Source organism: Mauremys mutica, chromosome 2 (assembly GCF_020497125.1).
Source record: "Mauremys mutica isolate MM-2020 ecotype Southern chromosome 2, ASM2049712v1, whole genome shotgun sequence".
NCBI classification, from domain to species: Eukaryota; Metazoa; Chordata; order Testudines; family Geoemydidae; genus Mauremys; species Mauremys mutica.
Window position 1 is genome coordinate 52159488 of NC_059073.1, and position 21919 is coordinate 52181406.

Genomic DNA, 21919 nt, shown 5'->3' on the forward strand with positions numbered 1-21919 from the left:
ACTGCAGGATCAGAACTTCTGTCTGCCACAATTAATGTGAAGTGTCAGCTGGCTACCTGGGATGAAGATTCCTTGCTCAGACTAAGTTTCACAATCCTTCATCTTTATTATTGGTTTCTGCAGAACGAGCTAAACTAACATTCTGTATGCTTATTGATAAAAACAACATTGCAGGCTTGATATATCATTTTGGTTCTTAATACCCAGTTAGTACACAATCCTCCTCTGCTCACAACAAAATTCACATCAACTCAATAACCTCGCTTAAAGAACAAGGACTACGGGTTGTGCTGCAAGGTGGATAAGACTTGCAAACAGATTACAATTGAGGTCATGAAATTAATTTCAACACAGCTTACTCTAGAAGTCTGAGGAGAATAATTTTTGGATATTCTCATTAGTGCTGGATATAAACCTTAGCCCCAACAGTGAAAGATAAGAGATTAACTTATGTAGGCACCTAATTCCCTTTCCTATTAATGAATTTACAGTTAGATGTAATGCAGTGTTTAGCATTATATTTGATTTGTAAACACATTGTGCACACTTAGCGGGACTAAGTTTTAAAATCTTTAATAAAATGCTCTATAGATGTTGTTATTAATATGCAAGTTGGACAGAAAATTAAGGAGAAAATGCATCCACTATATAGGTCACAGTCTAAATAATTTATAAAAGATACAAATATTTTATATCAATGTATATGTAGGCCTGGAGGGATTAGATTTATCAATAAATGATGATAAACATTGATTTCACCATGCACACATAATCCATCTAAAAATATTTCCCTCTATAGTAACTGAAATTTACAGATAAGCTAAGAAAGAAAAATGCTGCTTGGGAACTTCTTAGAGTCAATATCCAGTGATTTAGACTTTTGAATTAAGCTTATTACAAATGAACTAGTGATTGAATAGTAAAAACATTTATGATTTGTTGATTTAGGGAGAGATAAAGGGTTTATAAAGCCCTTTAAGGTTTTCAGTAAGAGAGGAAGTCCTCCAGAAGTGTAGGGAGCCCACACTTTCTATCCCATCTAGATGCAGTGTTTGGTTTCCTGTGACTAACTTCCTCCTGTGGCAAAAACAAAGAAGTCCTGTACTGGGCAGCCACAGCCCACACCTACAGAGCACATTAGCTCATAGCTGTACATAGTTTCTGTTAATAATTAAAGGTTTATCTTGATACAAGGGTGTCAGAGCCTTCCCAAGGAGGCTGCTTAGGGGCCTGTGCAACTTCATGGAACTCTCCCACCAGCCCTGAGTATCGGGGGAAATGATGAATGTGCCTGGAAAAGGTTCAAACAGCATTTTCAGCTTTATATAAAAGCTACAGGGGAAAATAAACTGGAAGATGAACAAAAGATTGCTCTGCTCTTAAAAGTGGCACGCACAGGAACCCCAAGTGTAAACAATGCATTCCATGAAGACGGTGGTGGGGATAGAGGAAAGCGTTGCAGAAATAATGGAATGGTTTGAAGATCATTGCCCACATCCTGATCACTGACTGTATGGACCCTAAGGAGCAAAACAAACTATAAGAAGCCCATAACAAGTGAACTGTTGTCTGATATGGCAGGAGCCAAATTCTTCAGCAAGTTAGATTCATCTTTAGGATTTTAGCAGATCTTTTTGGACACAGAGCTCCAACATCTACACTTTTAACACGCACTGGTAGATATTGCTTCCTAAGACTATCTTTCACAATATGTTCTGCTCCAGAAGTATTTCACCCTGCAGTTAGCCAGATGCCAAAAGTCTAACAGATATGAAAGTGCATTGATGACATAAAAATTTGGGGCAGCACTGCCACTGAACATCAGGAACAACTGAGGCGCGTGCTGTAAATTGCAAGAGCTAATATCCTTTAACAGTATAAAGCCAAATGTCAATTTCAAACAAGAGAAATAATGTACATGAGAGAGAGACTGACCTCAAAAGGATTCTTTCCTGATGAATGAAAGATTCAGGCAATAACGAACATACTGAGCCTGAAGATAAAAAGGGGATTCAATGGCTACTAGGAATGTTGAATTATGTCAGCAAATTCATACCAAGCTATATGGCTCACACAACTAACCAAAGAGCTCTCCTTCAGAAGGTCACTGAATAGCCCTGGATGCCAGAGCATGAAAAAAAGTTCATCTGACATCTGCTCCAGTGCTGCAGGGTGGGTTGTTGTTTGTTTTTTTTTCCATGACCCACTGCAAGATACCAGATTCTCCACAGATGCCTCAAAAGGAGGGCTGGGAGCAGTACCCTTGCAGTGTAATGGAAAGGATTGGTTGCCAGTCTCATAAGCATACAGGGCTATGGACGGCATCAGAGAAGACGTACACACAAACTGTAAAAAAGAGACTAAGTTTGGTGTATGAAAGTACAAGATTTCACAATTTTCTCTATGGCCAAAGTCTCAAATTCAGCTGAATTTGAGGAAGTCTGAATAGGAAGTCTTATTACCTGAACTATATGTAGTTTCTGTTCATAATATAGGGTTTATCTTGATACTAGTCGTGCTTGTCAGTAAGAGACTACATGTATTATATTCAATATTACATGGTTTACTTTGTTGCCTCTCTAGTGCTCCGTGTTCATTGTTTCTTAGTAACTGCTACATCAGATTTGCTTAGATCACAAAGAAAGGACTGTGGGCAAGCTCAGTCTAGACTCTGAAACTGTGTTTTATGTTATCACTACCAATAAGAATACGTCAATGATAGAACCCAGTTCTCTCTCCCCTAGCTGTGATGGTTCTGCAATGCTAACAGGAATAAGTAGCAGTACAAGCTTACTTTTGTTACAAAACTGAGCAAATAAGTGTCAGTGACTGGGATGTGGGCAGTCATGTCTAGTGGTTAGAGCAGGAGTCAGGCATTGGGGCCCAGAGTCAGAGACTAGATGCCAGAGCCAAATGCCAGGAGTCAGAGTTGATGGTCTGGACAGGATTACCTAGAATGAGGCAGGGGCAGGGCTGGAACAAGACAGCTAGAGCTATGACAGCCGTGAGTAAATGTTTTGAGCAGCAACTGAACCGCTGCTGTTGGACTTAAGAGCTGGTCTGCTGACTCTTCCAACCACCCAGATGGTGTAGCCAATCAGGCAGCCTACTACAGGCCAGCTGTGCACATTAGGTTACCCTGGCTCTGCTGCAGGCCCTGATTCCTGACACTAGTATTGAATAAACTCTGGAGGTGAAATCCTGGCCCCACTGATGTCAATGGGAGTTTTGTCCTCAACGTCAGTAAAACTAGAATTTCACCCAGGAACCAGAGCTGTTGAGTAAATAGATGATGTTCCTATATAGTCACTGTTCTTATGATAGCCACATTATAAGTCTAAAGGAGCAAGATGATGCTTAGTTTTTCTTCTAGCTGTGATTAGTTCTATAGACAAACCAAAGAAAATGCCTGCTTCCATTGCCTTTTACATCTTGTATATCATTGGGGGAGAGGGGGGAGAGAATAATTCAGTGGTTTGAGTATTGGCCTGCTAAACCTAGAGTTATGAGCTCAATCCTTGAGGGAGCCATTTAGCAAACTGGGGTAAAAATCTGTCTGGGGATTGGTCCTGCTTTGAGCAGGGGGTTGGACTAGATGACCTCCTGAGGTCCCTTCCAACCCTGATATTCTATGTATGCCCCAGACTTCAGTTTTAGCACATATATTCCCCATTGCTTTGGAAAATCTCTAACTTCTCAATTAGTAAATGATTCATGCTTAATAGCCATTCCTGATGGAATTAGTCTTCTAGTGACAACACTAGAAACTTCTTTATTATCACCTGGGTAATTCTGTCCCCACCCGCTCTTTTTAAAAGAGTTCATGGTATTTAGAGAAATAGTCAACTATTATAGAAAGACTCCCCTTAAAAATTAAAAGCTGATTGTACCTATATTTTGCCACCACAGATACTGAATCTTTTGTGGCCTAAACACTTTCTTTGATTACAAGTTTTACATGTTTCTGCACTAATTTGAATGTTATTCATAGGACACATCATGTCAATACATGAGTTCTCAAGCCCTAACTGTTCTCCTCCAGACATTTCACTTGCTCTTGTGCAGATGTTTTAATATTTATTTTCTAGCTTGTCATGGAACAAACACATTGTCACTCCTAACACTAAACTATCTCTACTAATCCCTTGCAGCCCAAAATGATCATAGGGTCTGATCTACCTGTTTGTATCTATGATGTGACTCACTTAGATCTGTATAAATAAATGCACTGCATCACCTTTTTCCAGTTTCCTTCCTCAGACTTTCTCTGATCTTAGTGTCAAGTGTTTGTAACCCTCACTAAGACAGTTTGGCTCTGTGTCTCGACCATGCATAGAAGTTCCAACCAGGGACCATTTCACATCTCCATTGTATCTACCAAATATACTGCTCTTTCCTCAGTCATTGTCTCTAACATCTGATCAGGAGACTCTACAACTTCTCTGGATAAAGCAGCACCTACAGGCAATTCTCTACCCAGAGTAAATGTTATTAATCAGTCATAGTTTCGTTAGTACAACAACATTTTTGCAATCTGTCGGTGCTTCAAACACATATTGATTAAACATTTCACCAATGTAAATCATTGTCAAAAACTACTTTTTCTATTTGTGCATATTTCTGTTCAGTAGACTTACAGCTCTAAATGCATATTGAGCATCATATTTGCACAAGGCAATCCCTTGATCATTACTGGAAGAAATGGGTTAAAATACCACTGAACTGGTAAATATATCCTTCATACATGCAGTCGCAGTACCTTGCTGCTGCCACAGCTACCCCATAGCTTCTGTGTAAACAGGTATAGTGATACCATCCTCATTGAGAATGAATTGCTGGATTAGACACTTGATCATATCTAGCATTCACAGTAGAGCCTTTTTTATATGCAGGAGCCAACATTTGAGTTATAGTTCTAACCTTCAGTTTATCAGGTCCAGTCTCTTGTGAAGTCAATACATCAGGCATGTTCTTTCCTTCAGCTACTTTATTCTGTGTATCCTCTATATTCAATTTAATGCTTTTTTCTTGTTCTCTGCATTATATTTATTAGTGGGCCATCATGCTTAGTCTCATACGGTGCAGCAATGACCATGTCATCAGCAATTGTACATATTCATGGAACACCATCACATGTTTCATTTGTCTTTTGCTGGTGTAGAACACTGGCATATTTATTCCCAAATCATAATCTGTTGGATTGCTAGCAACCCTGTTTGGTATTCTATGAACATAACAAGGAGGAGTCTTTAACCAGTTTCACTTGTCAGTATCCGTCTTTCTTGCCTAGAATAATAAAAATATGTCTCCCTGCCAATGCTGAAGACCAATGTTGCTTGTGAATGGATTTAGCTCTCTGGTGCCCCATTTCTGTGGTTAGAACCAAATTACTGACCTATTCAGTGGGAACATTCACTTTCTTAAAGGTGACCAGTGGAAAAAAAATAAATTGGACTGATCTCCTTTTCCACTTCTTTATAATTATATAGAGAGAAGGCCTGAAAAGTTTAAATAATGTAAAGGGGAAGCAGTCACTCTTGGGGTTTTGAGCTTAAAAATATCAAGAAAATGTAATCTTGGTTTTCCTGCTTTTGTTAGAGGTCTCAGCCATTTTGTCATAGTTTGGGAGCTTTCTAGCCTTTAGCTGAAGGAGCTAGAGTAATGAATCGTTCATGAGAACTTTTCCAGTTTTTTAATAGTCATTAGTGTTAAACAGGTGTCATCAAAAATGAACAGGGAGGTTTAAAAAAATCTGAGTAAAAATATTTTCCTTTTTCAGATTAATCAGGTTTTACTTGCTTGGTACCACCGAACAGCCTGCCAGTTGTCTATTGGGCAGTGGTGGGCAACCTGTAGGCAACATTGGCCAGGAACAGCGAACTGCAGCCACTGGGAGCTGCAGGTGGCCATGTAAACAAACTGTCTGGCGGCCCACCAGCGGATTACCCGGATGGGCCACTTGCAGCCTGAGGGCTGCAGGTTGCCCACCACTGCTATAGGGTGTTGCTAAACCTCTGACTGCCAGAAGCTGGGACTGGACTGTTGGAAGCTACCAGTCTATCTTTCTCCTCTGGATGCCTTTCTCATGAATTATGACCATAAGAAAGATTCTGAATTCTGCATAACTGGAGTCTGGCTGCATCATCCATCATAACCATAAGATTTACTCAATGTATGTTGGTAGAGTGCCAAGTATGTTGGCACGCTGCCTTCTCCTCAGATCAGGAGTCCCTTCTGTGCATGTACAGACCTATAAAGGTCACCCAGCAAACTCTGATTGACAGCCTGAGGCAGCATCTACTTTCCTAGCCACATCCTGTTATTGTGCTGTTAGTGCAGCCTACTTTTCCACTTCTTTCTTTTCCTTTCCAATGACTGGGCCTGTTTTAGGTTGCCCCTCTCTGTCCAGGATTTTACTCATCATTGGCTCACCAGTCCTCCAGGGAGGATATTCCTTAGGGTATGATTCATTCCAGGTCTTATTTATGATTTGTTTACCTAACTTATAATTTATTTAACAAGTTCATTTAAATTTTCATTTTCTCTTGAACTTTTCACAATCTAAAATACATTCTTTTGATCCAACATATTGAAAGCCTAATGAATACATAAAAATGTGTATGCTACATAATACTATAGATTGTAACAGTACATTCAAAATTCCCTTTGTGCTAGGTGACCATCCCAAAACTGATTCCCGCCAACTATGATGTCCAACATTTTTAATGATTTCAACTTGTTTTACAATTTTTCCATTAACAATATTGATTTTACCTTAATATTTCCTACCTTATGTTCTAATTCTGCATTACATCATGTAATATATGGCGTTTTCCAAATGAGCTAGGACTTGGTCAGACATTCCCATGTCCACCCCTTCAAGATACTCTGAAATGCCATTTCTTGACTCTGTAATGCAATGATAAGTACAGTATATTTTCGGTCTCCTACTTGTATTTCTTGAATACTTTGGTTAGTACACAGTTCCCACAAAAGTAGTATTTTGAGTTTCAGTTTCAACATTAGCAGGCTCTCTAACATGAAAACAAATTTTGCCTTCTCCCAAATAGTAGAAGTGTTTATCTGTGCCTGATGCAACAAACAATTCACAATCCCCTTGTTGATTATTACATTTGAGCTGATGAGTGTCCCATTTCCCCATTTGGACAAATTCATCCATTTTGGAGGTGATAGCATCAATCCATCCATCCACCCACCCACATAACAGAGAAATTATCCCTTTTAATGTCCCAATGCTAATCTTTAACAGGGTACTATAATCTGGAGCTCTATTCCCAATCTATATTAACAACTGGATATATCTGTACCTTGTGTAGGACTTTATATATCAATGGTACATTTTTATGCAATGCATTTTTGTGCAATGCATATTAATATACCAGCATTGCTAATAATTACTTTCTGGATCCAAATTATTTGTCACACAGTTTCGTAGCAACTCTGGACATCAGGCGTCTTCTAGATGAGTACTATTTCATTTGTATTATCTATGATAGACTGTTTTGCTTGTTGACAAGGCAAATCCCATGTTACCTTTTGTGTAATTTTGCCCATGGTTTGTGCTACCAACTGAATTTTACTTGCCCAAAAAATTATTGGAATTTACTACAACTTGACTCAATATGAGTCCTAACTTATTGTTTATAGTGTTAGCCCCAATCTGTTGTTGAAAAGCAGTGCTGGTGGCATCTGAAATCACTGCTAATTTATTTTCTAATGTCTCTGCTTCCAATCCATTAAGTATTCCCACTCCTATGCCAAATGCTCCTAATACGACACTTCTGTGTTTTTGTTTCCTTTTATGACTACCTGCTGTAATTGTCGTGTGCCCACCATACCTGGAACAAATGACACTGTTGGTTTTTTTTATGAAAGGGGTATAATTGGGATAAAAAGCAATGACGGAGGCATTAACAAAAGTGAGCGTAACTGTGGTTAGGGAAAGAGCAGCATCCAAAGCCAGATGTTTTTGGTCCACTTTGATCTGGAAAGGTCCTGTTTTTACTAAAGGGAGGTCCCAATTATTTAGTTGTCAGGAGACCAGGTCATAGGCAGTCATGCCTAATGTTCAGAGTGTAAGTCAGGCCTAGTGAAGTGGAAGTCTGAATGCCAGAGATATGGCCCGAAGCAGGGCCAGAGATCAGAACTGGAGTCAGAGTCATAATGCCAGAGGCAAGGGTCAAAACAGAGTTGGAGTCAGGACTCAGAGCTGAGGGTCAGAAATGGATTGCCAGAAGTCAGGGAAGGAATGAGCAGGGCTGGTTCTGAGGCAGGAGCAAGGCTGGGCCAGGTTGGGAACAAGGCTGGGTGTAGGGCTGAATCTGGACTGGAGCTGTGGATGAGCAGAGCAGGAGCAGGGCTTGGCAAGAGATGAACACAGTCTTAGGGGAGACTGTGGGCATATGCATTGAGCAGCCAGTGAGCTACTGCTGCTGCTGAGCTTAAAAATTGGCCTGCTAGCTTCCTCAGCCAGTCAGTCAGGTTGGTCTGTTGGACAGTCTAGCTGGCTCACTAGGGTATCTGGAGTACTGAGCAGGCACAGCTGCAGGGCCTTACTCCTGACATTAGGTAATTCAGGAGTGGGACTTGGAAAGGTAATGGCGGTAGGTGTTGTAGTTTGAGGCACAAACACTAATTGTCTAACAGGTGGGGCACAACACACTTTATTAGGCACCTCTTGACAGTTCTATGTACTGGACGCACTGCACGAGAAACTTATGTCTCGAATAAGGGTAATGTTAACCCAACAAGTAAGGTTGGTACTTGCATCATCAAATGCAGTAGATTTTACTGTCAGGATACATGCACTGGGTGCATGCCAAAAGCAAGCACTGCCCTGGTGACCCAGCAGCCTAATACCAATAAGATATTATAATGCCAGAATGCATTTTGCAAGGATTTTTTCCATGTTATATCCAAAGGGGTTAGTGAAGGTAACATGTCCCACAATTGTCACCAGAGTCATAGTTACATCACTAAGGGACCCTCCATGTTCTGTTGGCCTTCCAAAGACTCTCTGAACTAATAGTCCATAGCTTGAGCCTGGCCAATTTGCTGCCAAGGGCTGACTAATTGCCCTTCTTACCTGGTTTTAAGCAAATACCATTGTCAGACATTCAGATTACAGAATCTTTCGAACATCCATAACTAGAGTTGTGGTTTGATCCCCATATTGAATTGTACAGTGGTAAAGTCCCACAAATTTACATTCTCATTGAATCCATAGGCAGTAGTCCTTCCCAAAGATTTTGTTAATGGGTGACAGTTCAGTCCAGTCCCAATGAGGGATCAACTGGATATGCTCATCTGGTTTCACACACATCACCATGGCAGGGATCATTTGAAGAATATTCCAAGCATGAGAAGGTTCTCTTTTGAATTCCCACATCAGTGGAAAGTCTTTTAAGGGACAAGAAATTGATTTAACACAGGATAAATTTACCTATTTAACTATTTGAGGGCAGAGATTTTGTCACAGACAGGCCATCTTGTGCCCCCACCAGCCACCACAGGATTCCAAAAGTTACCAACTTCCACATTCTAGAAGAAAAGCATAGTTATTATTCATTCATTAATGGAATGCTTACAATACCATTTTAGTTGTCTGGCATGGTACCATTTATGATCTTGATCTTGAAGGTCCACTAAATACAAAGAGGGACCCAGTTTGTCAGAGATCATATAAGGACCTAACCACTTGGCCTTAGGAAAAGGAGGACAATTGTCTCTCTTTCTAACCATAATCTGAGTTCCAACTAAATGTTCAATAATATTTCCTTTAGCATCAAATCATTTTTTGGTCCGATTTCCAGTTCAGCCACCATCCCATGTATTGCAGTTGTTCAGTAGCTTCATTTAGTTTTGAGTGGCCACAAGCCTTAGAACCATTAATCCAGTTTAATAAATCTTTATGGCTACCTCTTGGCACTATCCAAGAACCAGCTAGGGCACAAAGAATGTCCTTTTGCATGACCAGGATAGCATCTTCCCATTTCAATTGTCCCTCCTTGGCTATTTTGATACAAGGGTCCCAATTCTGTCCTGCATTTGGGTGGCCTGAATTCTTTGGGATTTCACCTTAGACGCCACGACCGAATTATGAGTTATTACAGATAGAGTGGCAGTTACCCATGCCATGTCAGCTCAGGTGGGTGCTGATACAGCAGCCTTCTTTGAAAGGGCAGCAGCTAGATTATTGTCTCCCCCACCCCGCATTAAAATGTTCTCTCTTTTCCCATTGGCCTTTACTTTAACTACATCAACTCAGTCTAACTGAGAAGATAAGTCCTCAATTCACGGCCAGACGTGGGTAAATTTAATGTAACTACCATCAGTAGCCAGATATTTATTTCAGACCCACCATGCTAGGAGCAATAGCAGTCCCTGAAACACATAATCAGAATCCAGGACCAAAGTGAGACATTTGTCTCTTTGGTCAGCTGCTTCCCTTAATACTCCAGCTACTAACCATAACTAAACTGCATAGATTTTAAATTATGATATCCTATGCTTTTTTATACCTGCCCATGCTTCAGTATTCTGTCCTCCTATATAATGGCTGCTTCCATTTGTATACTGCACTTCCTCATCCATTTGAACTCTGTTCTGACCCTCTTCTTTAAAAGTGGTATGTCTGGCACTATATGGTACATTTATATAGTTTACCCTTAGTGATGACCCCAGCCACCCACTGCTTGGGTTCTTTAAGCTGAACTGCTTGGAAATTTTCTGCACTAAGGGCTAACATCTATTTCTGTATTTAGTGATTACTAACTTGCTCACCAGCCATATTCCCAGCAAACAAGGTCTTAAGTGGGATATGATGATGACTGATTCTAACTTGTTGGTTGGCAAGAAGGTATCTGTGTTTCATAATTACCCATCATACTGCTAATATATTTTTTTCACACCACCCATATTTTAGTTCAACTGCTTTGGGAAATCATGAGGCAAAAGCCATGGGTCATTTCCAACCTCCATGCTGCTGAGTAATGACAATGCCAATAGTGTTAAGTGTAGCAACTGGATATAGGTGGATGTACACATCTGGGTGAGCTACTGTAGGAGCACATCCCCAAATCTCTTTTAATTGCTAAACTGCTGCAGTATGTGCTGCCTCCCATTCCCAATATGCAGCCGGAAATAAATCATACAAAGGTTGGGCAAGTTCCACATATACGATTGTAAAATCTCTGCAAAACTCCATAATCTGTTAAAATTACTGTAGAGCCATGTGATCCATAGGTATAGGTAGCCTAGAAAATTAACTCAACCCTAGCTCTGTAAATAGAGTTTCCTTCCTGCCCAAGAGTCACTCCAAAAGGGTGACTTTAGCTTTTGCTAACTGGGCTTTTTCACTATTAAATTTGAGACCTGCGTTTTTGATTAAGAAACTGACTTCACTTAAAGCACTGATTTCTCAGTCAGTGATTGAATTAAAACATCATCCACATACTGAAGGAGTCTATTGGGCTTGCTATACTTCTCCGACTCCATCCTCATGTAGGCATAGAAAATAGCAGAACTTCTTATATCCTTGTGATAAGACTGTCCATAACCCCTGAACCCCTTCCTATGTGAAAACAATTCTATATTGGCTTTCCTAGCTAGCGGCAGGCTCTAAAATCCATTGCTAATATCTAATATAGAAAACCATTTCCTTTCCCTGGAGATTTTAGAGATAATCTCTGGATAAGCAGCTACCACTTTAGCTAAATAATTTACTTTACAATAATCAATGGTTAATCAAAAATTACCATTTGGTTTCTTAACAGGCCATGCCAGAGAATTACAGCTAGAGGCTTGTCTTCTAACTATACTGCTGTCTTCCAAAGTTTTCAGGATGTCCATTACAGGTGCTATTGCCTCCCTGGGCACTGGATACCATGGTTGTGGAGGAGGTTCTTGCCCTTCCTGGGAAATTTTAATATTCATGTCCACTGTCCAATTTGTTGCTAGTCCATACACATGGGAACATAAGGACCATTTCTTTCACCCTTTCTTGATCAACTGAAGGAGGACCTATAAGAGTTGTACTTTTAACAGTTCCTCCATCTCCTGTCTGAGTTTGTCATAGAAGGCCATTATCTAAGACTACAATGAGACCTTTGCCATTACTTTCTAATGTTCCTCCACGCTGCCCAAGTATTTACTATTATCTGATAGAGCATGTAATTTATACACTTCCTTCTGCTCAATATTATCAGCTAATTTCACTTTAAATTTATTATTCTGTGCCATAAGGGCATTATTTTCCTCAGCCAAGGCCTGAATTCCCAACATAAGGCCTTGCAGAAGGTCTTTCATAACCCGGCTCTTCTTTTGTTTTTATCCTCCACGTTCTGTTTCAATATCTCACCAATCCAACATGCAGTGTTGAGGAAACCCAAAAGGGTCTTCTTTCTGTTATATCCACACTTCTAGATCACTGTGACCATCGACTCTGACTTCCTGCATAACACAGGCAATAGAATCTCTCTATTACAGGGAAACTTTATGGCGTTTTCTCCAAGTTCCTTCATAGAGGATGGGACTTGTCCACACGTGTGTACACACACTCAGACAAAGGGATTCAACTCTCCAGATCTTAGGATTCTAGTCTGTTTGGGGCCATTGAAATGTAAGCTGAGTGACTTTGTGCTGCCTCCAAGTCCCCTGCATTTCTTCTGGCACAGGCTGCCCATGGAACTCACCTTAAATTGTGTGTGTGCGTGTGTAAGAAGGTGCACTACCATATGACAGAGCCTGTGTTTACTCCTTAGCACATTCCCCAAATTCCCTAAATTGAGGTTCAGTGTCACTCCTAACCTCACCTCTGTCCACCTGCTCCTCACTTCTGGATCTCTAGACCTGTGGAGATCCCTTAATGGGGCCCAGAAGGAGTATAAATGTAATGCCTTTTAGGTCTGTTGGAGTGATTCTAGGTGGCACCTTTGATTGGATCCATTCCATTTTCTGACCACGTGGATTATGTGTAGACTGTAAACTCAAACTTGAAGTTCTACTTTTACATAAATGTGTAGTTTGGCTGTGGAGGTTGGAGAATTATGGTTTGATATTTTATTGCCAATTATTGATCCTGGCTGTAGAATTTATAGTACTGAATCCTCCAAATTATATAGAAATTGATTTGTTATTTCAGCATCATTACTCATGATATGGCAGACTTAATTGGTTTTCTCCTGAATTAAATATATATATATATATTGTTATTTTTTTAGGCTTCCATATTAAAACAACTTGAAAGAAAACACAAATGCTATCCTGACGTGGAGCAGAATAGTGAGACTCAATTCATTAATGTTTGTTAGGTTAAATTACACAGATGGAAGGTGCTTTGTGCACATTATTTTTCATGTGAGGTGAGATACACTTCTGTACAGAGGGACAAATCAAGGTCTAGGCACCATTTAATGGCAACTGGAGCCCTCAAAATGGGGCTTATGTGGATCTTAAGTTGTATGTGGGGCTTGTGCTGGGCTTCTGCATGAGGGTGAATTTTAGATTCTATGTAGTAAAATGTTGTCTATTGACCAATTCAAATGACCGAACAGTGAAGTGAACCTCAGTAGTTCTCATCTGTGTCTTTGATCATGATGGTGACACTCAAATATAAAAAGCAGGTTCTGCGGAACGTATCACTCTATTTATTAGGGAGCGCTGTGACAATAGTGAGGAATAGACTTTGGAAGTTACTGTGCAGAAATGAAGCTCTTCTGGTACCCACAAGGGATTTACCTTGCTCATTTGGATATCCACAATCACTAGGATGAGAGAACATTGCCTTTAGAAAGGAATTGTATTTGAAAGTAACTTGGTGCTTTAATGAGATTGGCCTTATGTTCTAATATCTTGTAGTCCGAAATAGAAACTTCTTGGATATGATATGTTCTTGTACTCTGGTGTTGGTGGCTGCGTAGCCCTTATTAGTAGAGGTGATGCCCTTTGCATTAACAAGTACATATTATATGTGAAAATCCTGATGCCAGTACTCAAGGAGATAAGGACAATTTAAGAAATTGCTGCCTCTACACACATTCATGGTTTCAAGCAGTCCTAGTAAATGCCTACGATTGACACCTATTCTACTGTATGCAGGTTCTCATCCTGTAGTCATCACTGTAGTAGCTGGGTGCCTTCCGCAGTGCATTATGTGGCATGACTAATATCTATCATGTATTTGTCCTCTCGGCATCTACTCGGGGAGAAATGTGTATGGTGGAGTGTTTTGTCTTGGCAGAGGTTTTTTATTATATAAAATAATTCGTATATGAAATAAAACACACATTGACCTTGCCTTCTCTAACCAACATATAGCAAAGAAATGCACCTGGCACCTAAAGCAGAAGATGGTGAAGCTTGTAATGGTCCTTAGTTCCTGTGGGAGTTCATTCCACAGTGTTGGGCTGGCCCCCAAGAAAACTATGTTGTGCTTAGATGAGCTTTTCGTAGAAAGTTTCATTGAGCCAGAGGAGCAACATTGTCAACCACAGTTTTCATGCCAGAACTTTAGATGATATTTTTTATCTATCTAGCCCCATCATTGAGTGACCTGAAGATAAGGACTGAGATTTGGAACTTGACTTAATATTCTACAGAAATCCAATGTAGAGAAAAGGACAAATTTAATGTGCTTGCAATAGATTGTCATATCTCTGCTGGACTACAACAATGCACTATACCATACATCAGGGGTTCTCAAACTGGGGGTCGGGACCCCTGAGGGGGTTGCATGGTTATTATGTGGGGAATCGTGAGCTGTCAGCCTCCATCCCAAACCCTTCTTTGCATCAAGCATTTATAATGGTTTTATATAGATAAAAAGTGTTTTTAATGTATAAGAGGGGTGGCACTCAGTGGCTTGCTATGTGAAAGGGGTCACCAGTACAAAAGTTTGAGAACCCCTGCCATACATGAATCCATCAGCCCTTATGAATCTCCAAATAGTATAGAACACGGCAGTGTATCTCAGCAATACAAAGAGGTAAGTGATGAAGGTGTGAATTCTTAGCATGAATCACCTTAAAAGGAGATGCTGGGTCTGTTCAACCTTATGTAGACATCTAAATGTGGGTAAAGTGAGTGAAGAGTGAGTGCAAAATACTGCTAAATCAGCCTAATAGTATTTTATGTGTACTCTGCACTCTATTTGCGTAAGAATAAATAAATAGTCAACATGCAAGGTGATGCACAATCTCATGATACAAAAATCTAATAGAGTCATCATATTAAAATACTTAACTAAATTTTGTCCTAGAAAAAATTATCCCTTCACCATAAAATAAGGTTTCTTCTATCAGAGTTTTTGTTTCCAGAGGGAGTCCAGACAAATATAACCACAAGTGGCATCTCAAAGTAATCATGAACATCACAACCATAGACATCATTAGAAGAGTTGGAGGATGTTCTTGAGGCATAATTAGCAAGTCACTGATGTTCAGTTATCAGGGCTTTGGCCAGTTTTCTCTGGTCTTCTAGCAGTGACTGGGCAGGCAATGCTATTTACTCCGACAGATGGTATAGCTATCTGGACATTACTGCCTGACAGTTTGCCACTCTAATGCTCAGTGTGGCAGAGCAGAACATCTTTCTACCAAGAGTATCTAGATTCTTACTCATTCTGTCCAAAGGGATAGGATGGACTTGTTGCACTTTAGCTCTGTGAAAGCAGCCCAATGAATTTGGGCTACCAATGAATTTGAAGCTATGTAAGTTTGGAAAAACAAGAAGCCCTCAAGAGGCAGATTTTTTTTAATTCTCTGTCTAGTTGCTGGATTTAATGAGGAAATTTTAACTGAATGTAATAAACTGTCTAGAATGATTAAAGTAAAGGAGACTGTTCCCTTAGTGCCAGCAAGAGCAATGAGTCCAGGCAGGACATTTCCCTTGAACCATTTAGTGAGAGAGATCCCCTTGCAGTTGTCTTTCTTCAGGCCTTTTAAATTCATAGTAATACCTGTGGAAGGCCAACATGGGTACTTTGGCCATGATGATACCTGGCAGTACCCAGTAGGTGGAGACAGTTGGGAGACAGAGGAGATGGTTGGGCGATGCTCGTGTAATTTCCATGTCTGATTCTAATATTGACTGGTGAAAAAATCAAGAAAGCGAGACTACAGCAATGGAGAAAGAAACAGCAGTGTGTAGGAAAATAGTCGTAAAATGTAGGGGGAAAAGTGAGAACTGCCAAAAGCCAAGCACAGTTGGATCTTGCAAAGGAAATTAAAACCAACAGTAAGAGGTTCTATAGATATATATATTATAAGAAAACAAGGACAGAAGAAATAGCACTGAGGATGGGGTGGAGATTAAAGAAAATCTAGGCATGGTCCAGTGCCTAAACTTTCTCAGGTAGAAGGCAAAATCAAACAGCTTAAGGGGACCAAACTGGGAGACCAGGATAATCTCCATCCAAGAATATTACAGGAACTGTCACATGAAATTGCAAGCCCAATAGCAAGGATTTGTAATGAATCCATAAACTCATGGGTTGTGCCCTCTGACTGAAAAATTGCTAATATAGTATCTATTTTTAAGAGAGGGGGGAAATAATCAGGGAAACTAAAGGCCTGTTAGTTTGACCTCAATTGTACTCAAGGTCTTGAAATGCATTTTGAAAGAGAAGGTATTAAGAACACAGAGGTAAATGGTAACTGGGATAAAATACAATAGGATTTTATGAGACCAACCTGATCTCTTTTCTTTGAAAAGATAAATGATTTTTTAGGTAATGGAAATGCAGTAGATCTAATCTACCTGGTTTTCATTGCATTTGATACAATTCCACATGGGAAATTATTAGTTAAATTGGAGAAGATGGGGATTAATATGAGAACTGAAAAGTGGATAAGGAACTCATTAAAGAGAGAGTACAATGGTGGCATAATGAAAGATGAACTCTTGGGTTGGAGGGAGGTTACTAGTGGAGTTCCTCAGGGATCAGTCTTGGAACCAACATTATTCAACATTTTTATTAATTACCATGGCACAAAATGTGGGCATATGCCAACAACATTTGTGGATGACGCAAAGTTGGGAGGAATTGCTAATATGGAGGAGGATGAAAATATCTCACAAAATGATCTGGAGCCTTTGAAAACTGTAATAATGGAAATGGGATGAAATTTAATAGTCCAAAGTGCAAGGTCATGCACTTAGGGATTAACAAGAAGATTTTTTGCTATGAGCTGGGGACTTATCAGTTGGAAGCAACAAAGGAGGAGAAAGACCTGGCCAGTGCACTGGAACCAGGAGGACCAGAGAAGCCATGGCCCCTCCATTTTTAACAGCATAGCCCTCACACTTCTTAACAAATAAACCCACCTTAAGAGCAGGCAAGAGTGGGGAGCTCTGCATCATCAACCCGTGCCACATGGATGCCTGCTCAGCCAGGGCAGCCTGCTACCTGCATCTCATGGCAGGCATCCATGTGTGGCTGCAGCTCCCAGCGCTGCCTCTGCAGGCAGCAGGTGACCAGTTCTGGGCAGAGGGAGCTTGGCTTGTGGAAGGGGTGTGTGCAATGTCAGGAGAAAGGGAGAGGATGGACATAGTTTGGGGAGACATTGCCCCCCAAAGCAGAGATGAGGTTTTGGGGGTGCATGCGGGGTCATGTACCACTTTCTCCCCAATTTCTGTGAGCGCCAAGCTGCTCTGCTCAGCCTTGTGTGGAGGGAATAGAGGAATGGCTTCAGGGTGCATGCGTGTGGCCTTACCAAATATAGCAGTCCAACTACTCCTCCAGGGGACACACCTGCCCCCAAGGGACCACCTCAGCTCTTGCTGCCCTGTAGGCAGCATTTAAATCCATGGCTCATCTGAGCCCCCTCTCGCCCATCATAAGAACGGCCGTACTGGGTAAGACCAATGGTCCATCTATCCCAGTAGCCTGTCTTCTGACAGTGGCCAATACCAGGTGCTGGAGCTTCAGAGGGAATAAACAAACAGGCAACTAAGTGATTCATCCACTATTGTCTACTCCCAGCTTCCGGAGAAGAGAGTATAGGGACACTCAGAGCATCCTGTTCCATCCCTGCCATTGATGGGCCTACCCTCCAGGAAATTATCTAGTTCTTTTCTCAACCCTGTTGTAGTTTTGGCCTTCACAATATCCTCTGGCAAAGAGTTCCACAGGTTGACTGTGTGTTCTGTGTTTTAAACCTACTGCCTATTAATTACACTGGGTGACTCTTAGTTCTTGTATTATGTGAAGGAGTAAATAATACTTCCTTGTTCACTTTCTCCACACCAGTCATGATTTTATAGACCTCTATCATATCTCCCCTTAGTTGTCTCTTTTCCAAGTTGAAAAGTCCCAGTCTTTTTAATCTCCCCTCATATGGAAGCTGTTCCAGGCCCCTAATCATTTTTGTTGCCCTTCTCTGTAACATTTCCAATTCCAGTATATCTTTTTTGAGATGGGGTGACCAGATCTGCACACAGTATTCAAGATGTGGGCATATCATTGATTTATATAGAGGCGTTATGGTATTTTCTGTCATGTTATCTATCTCTTTCCTAGTGGTTCCTAACATTGTTAGCTTTTTTGACTGCCGCTGCACATTGAGTAGAAGTTTTCAGAGACCTATTCACAATGACTCCAAGATTTATTTCTTGAGTGGTAACAGCTAATTTAGACCCTATCATTTTGTATGTATAGTTGAGATTAGATTTTCCAATGTGCATTACTTTGCATTTATCAACATTGAATCTCATCTGCCATTTTGTTGCCCAGTCACCCAATTTCATGAGAGCCCTTTGTAAGCCTTCATAGTTTGCTTTGGACTTAATTATCTTGAATAATTTTGTATTGTCTGAAAATTTAGCCACCTCACTATTTGCCCCTTTTTCCAGATCATTTATGAATATGTTGGACAGCACTAGTCCCAGTACAGATACCTGGTGGACACCACTATTTACCTCTCTGTCCATCCCTACTCTTTGTTTCCTATCTTTTAGCCAGTTACTGATCCATGAGAGGGCTTTCCCTTTTATCCCATGACTGCTTACTTCACATATGAGCCTTTGGTGTGTGACCTTGTTAAAGGCTTTCTGACAGTCTAGGAACACTATATCCATTGGATTACCCTTGTCCAAATATTTGTTGACCCACCTCAAAGAATTCTAATAGATTGGTGAGGCATGATTTCCCCTTAGAAAATCAGTGTTGATTCTTCCTGAACAATTAATGTATATCTGTGTGTTTGGTAATTCTGTTCTTTACTATAGTTTCAACCAATTTGCCTGCTACTGAAATTAGTCTTAAAGCCTGGAATTGCAGGGGGTTCCTCTAGAGCCTTTTTTAAAAAAATGGTGTCACATTAGCTACCCTCCAGTCATCTGGTACAGAAGCTGATTTAAATGATAGGTTACATACCACAGTTAGAAGTTCTGTAATTCCATATTTGACTTCCTTCAGAACTCTTGGGTGAATACCATCTGGTCCTGGTGTATTATTCCTGTTTAATTTATCAATTTGTTCCCAAACCTTCACTGATGATGCCTCAATCTGGAACAGTTTCTCAGCTTTGTCACCTAAATAGAATGGCTCAGGTGTGGGAATCTCTCTCACATCTTCTTCAGTGAAGACTGATGCAAAGAATTCATTTAGTTTCTCCACAATAGTCTTATATTCTTTAAGTGCTCCTTTAGCACCTTGATTGCCATGGGCCCACCATTTGTTCAGGAGGCTTCCTGCTTCTCATGGTTTTTTTTTTAATTGCTGTTAGTTTTTGAGTCTTTGGCTTGCTACTCTTCAAATTCTTTTTTGTCCATCCTAATTATACTTTTGCACTTGACTTGCCAGAGTTTATTCTCTTTTCTATTGTCCTCAATAGGATTTAACTTCCAATTTTTAATGGATGCCTTTTTGCCTCTAACTACTTATTTTATTTTGTTGTTTAGCCAGCATGGCACTTTTTTGTCCTCTTAAAATGTTTTAATTTGGGGTACACATTTAATTTGAGCCTCTATTATGGTGTTTTTAAGAATTTTCCATGCAGCTTGCAAGCGTTTAACATACTGGTGAGTATTTCCAGTAGAGATAGGGAAGTGTTTGTACCACTATACAAGGCACTGATGAGACCTCATCCAGAATACTGTGTGCAAGTCTGGTCTCTCACGTTTAAGAAAGGTGAATTCCAACTGGAACAGGTGCAGAGAAGACCTACTAGGATGATCAGAAGAATGGAAAACCTACCTTATGAGAGGAGATTCAAGAGCTTATCAAATGAAGGCTGAAGATATGATTGCTCTCTATAAATATATCACATGAATAAATACCAGGGAGGGAGAGGAATTATTTAAGTGCCAATACTGACACAAGAACAAATGAATATAAACTGGCCATCAGCAAGTTTAAGTTTGAAATTAAATGAAGTTTTCTAATGTCTGAGGAGTAAAGTTCTTGAACAGCCTCCCAAGGGAAGCAGTGGGGGCAAAAAAACCCCCAAAACAAAACTAACTGGCTTCAAGACTGAGCTTGGTAAATTTATGCAGGGGATAGTATGATGAGTCTGTCTATAATGGCATGTGGCCCATCTATGACTACTAATAACAAATATCCTCAAAGGCTGATGACAGAACACTAGATGGAGAGGGCTCTGAGTTACTACAGACAATTCTTTCCCAGGTGTCTGGCTGTTGGGTCTTGCCCACGTGCTTAGGGTCCAACTGGCAATCATATTTGGGATTTAGAAGCAATTTTCCCCTGGGTCAGACTGGCAGAGACCCAGGGTTTTTTTTGTTTTTTTTTGCATTCCTCTGCAGCATGAGGCCCAGGGCACTTGCAGGTTTAAGATAAAGTAAATGGTGGATTCTCTGTAACTTGAAGTCTTTAAATTATTATTTGAGGACTCCAATCACTCAGCCAGAGGTTATGGACTAATACAGGAATGGATGGGTGAAGTTCTATGGCCTGCAATGTGTAGGAGGTCAGATTAGATGATCATGATGGTCCCTTCTGGCCTTAAAGTCTATGAGTAGGGAATTTCTGATCATAATCCATGGGTGAGGAAAAGTGTGCTTAGTGTAAAAAGTTGAAAAAATGAGTCTCTATAATGATCTCTAGGTTCCCTGATTCTTTCTCAGGAAGGGGAAGGATATGGAAAGATATCAATCCTGTCATGATCCAATTCCACATAAAGTTCAGATCTGAGACATTTTCTAAGGGACACAACAATGACTTGTTTAAGTGAAAAGCTAATAGAGATCAGATATATTTCCTTGGAGGACCAGTAAGGTTTCTAGGGTGTAGGTTCTCCAGAGAGGTTTGCATAGTTATGGAAAGGGTTTAGCCTTGTAAAGTTTTTTTCGTTCTCAGAAGGAGGAACCAATCCAACCACTTTACACTTCTTTCCTTTATCTTTAAGCACTGAGGATAATGTATCCAGTATTGCATGAGGGACCCTCTGATCCAAATGAAGATCTGAATGGGGTATTCCAAAGGCTCAGGGAGATGAACCTGAACCTCCATTCAGTATGAGCAAACAACTCTGAGGAAGCAACAGGAGCCTTTTCAGTCATGGAACCAATAGCCTCAGATCTAGGTCAAGGTATGGATCTATACCATGGTGTTGACCCTCAATAGCGCCCTTTGCTGTGGCTCTGACTTCCATAGTCAGAGCTTTATGAGTATGTATTTGCAGTTCAGTGTGTGGAACGGGAAGTACCAGATTCTGAGGATTATGGTCTCTAGGACTGGCTCTTTCAACTGAGGCAGAAATGTGTGAGGCCAGGTGTTTATCAGTCTGTCAGATCTCATCTTTGCCTGTTCATAGTGATTGGTACATTAGGTTTGCCCCCAGTCAAAGACTTTGCCAGGTTTTTAAGCCCCCTCAGGAGTTGTAGCTAAGGCTTGTCTTCCAACACTTATGGCTCCTGTGTTATGGAACTAGAAGGTTTA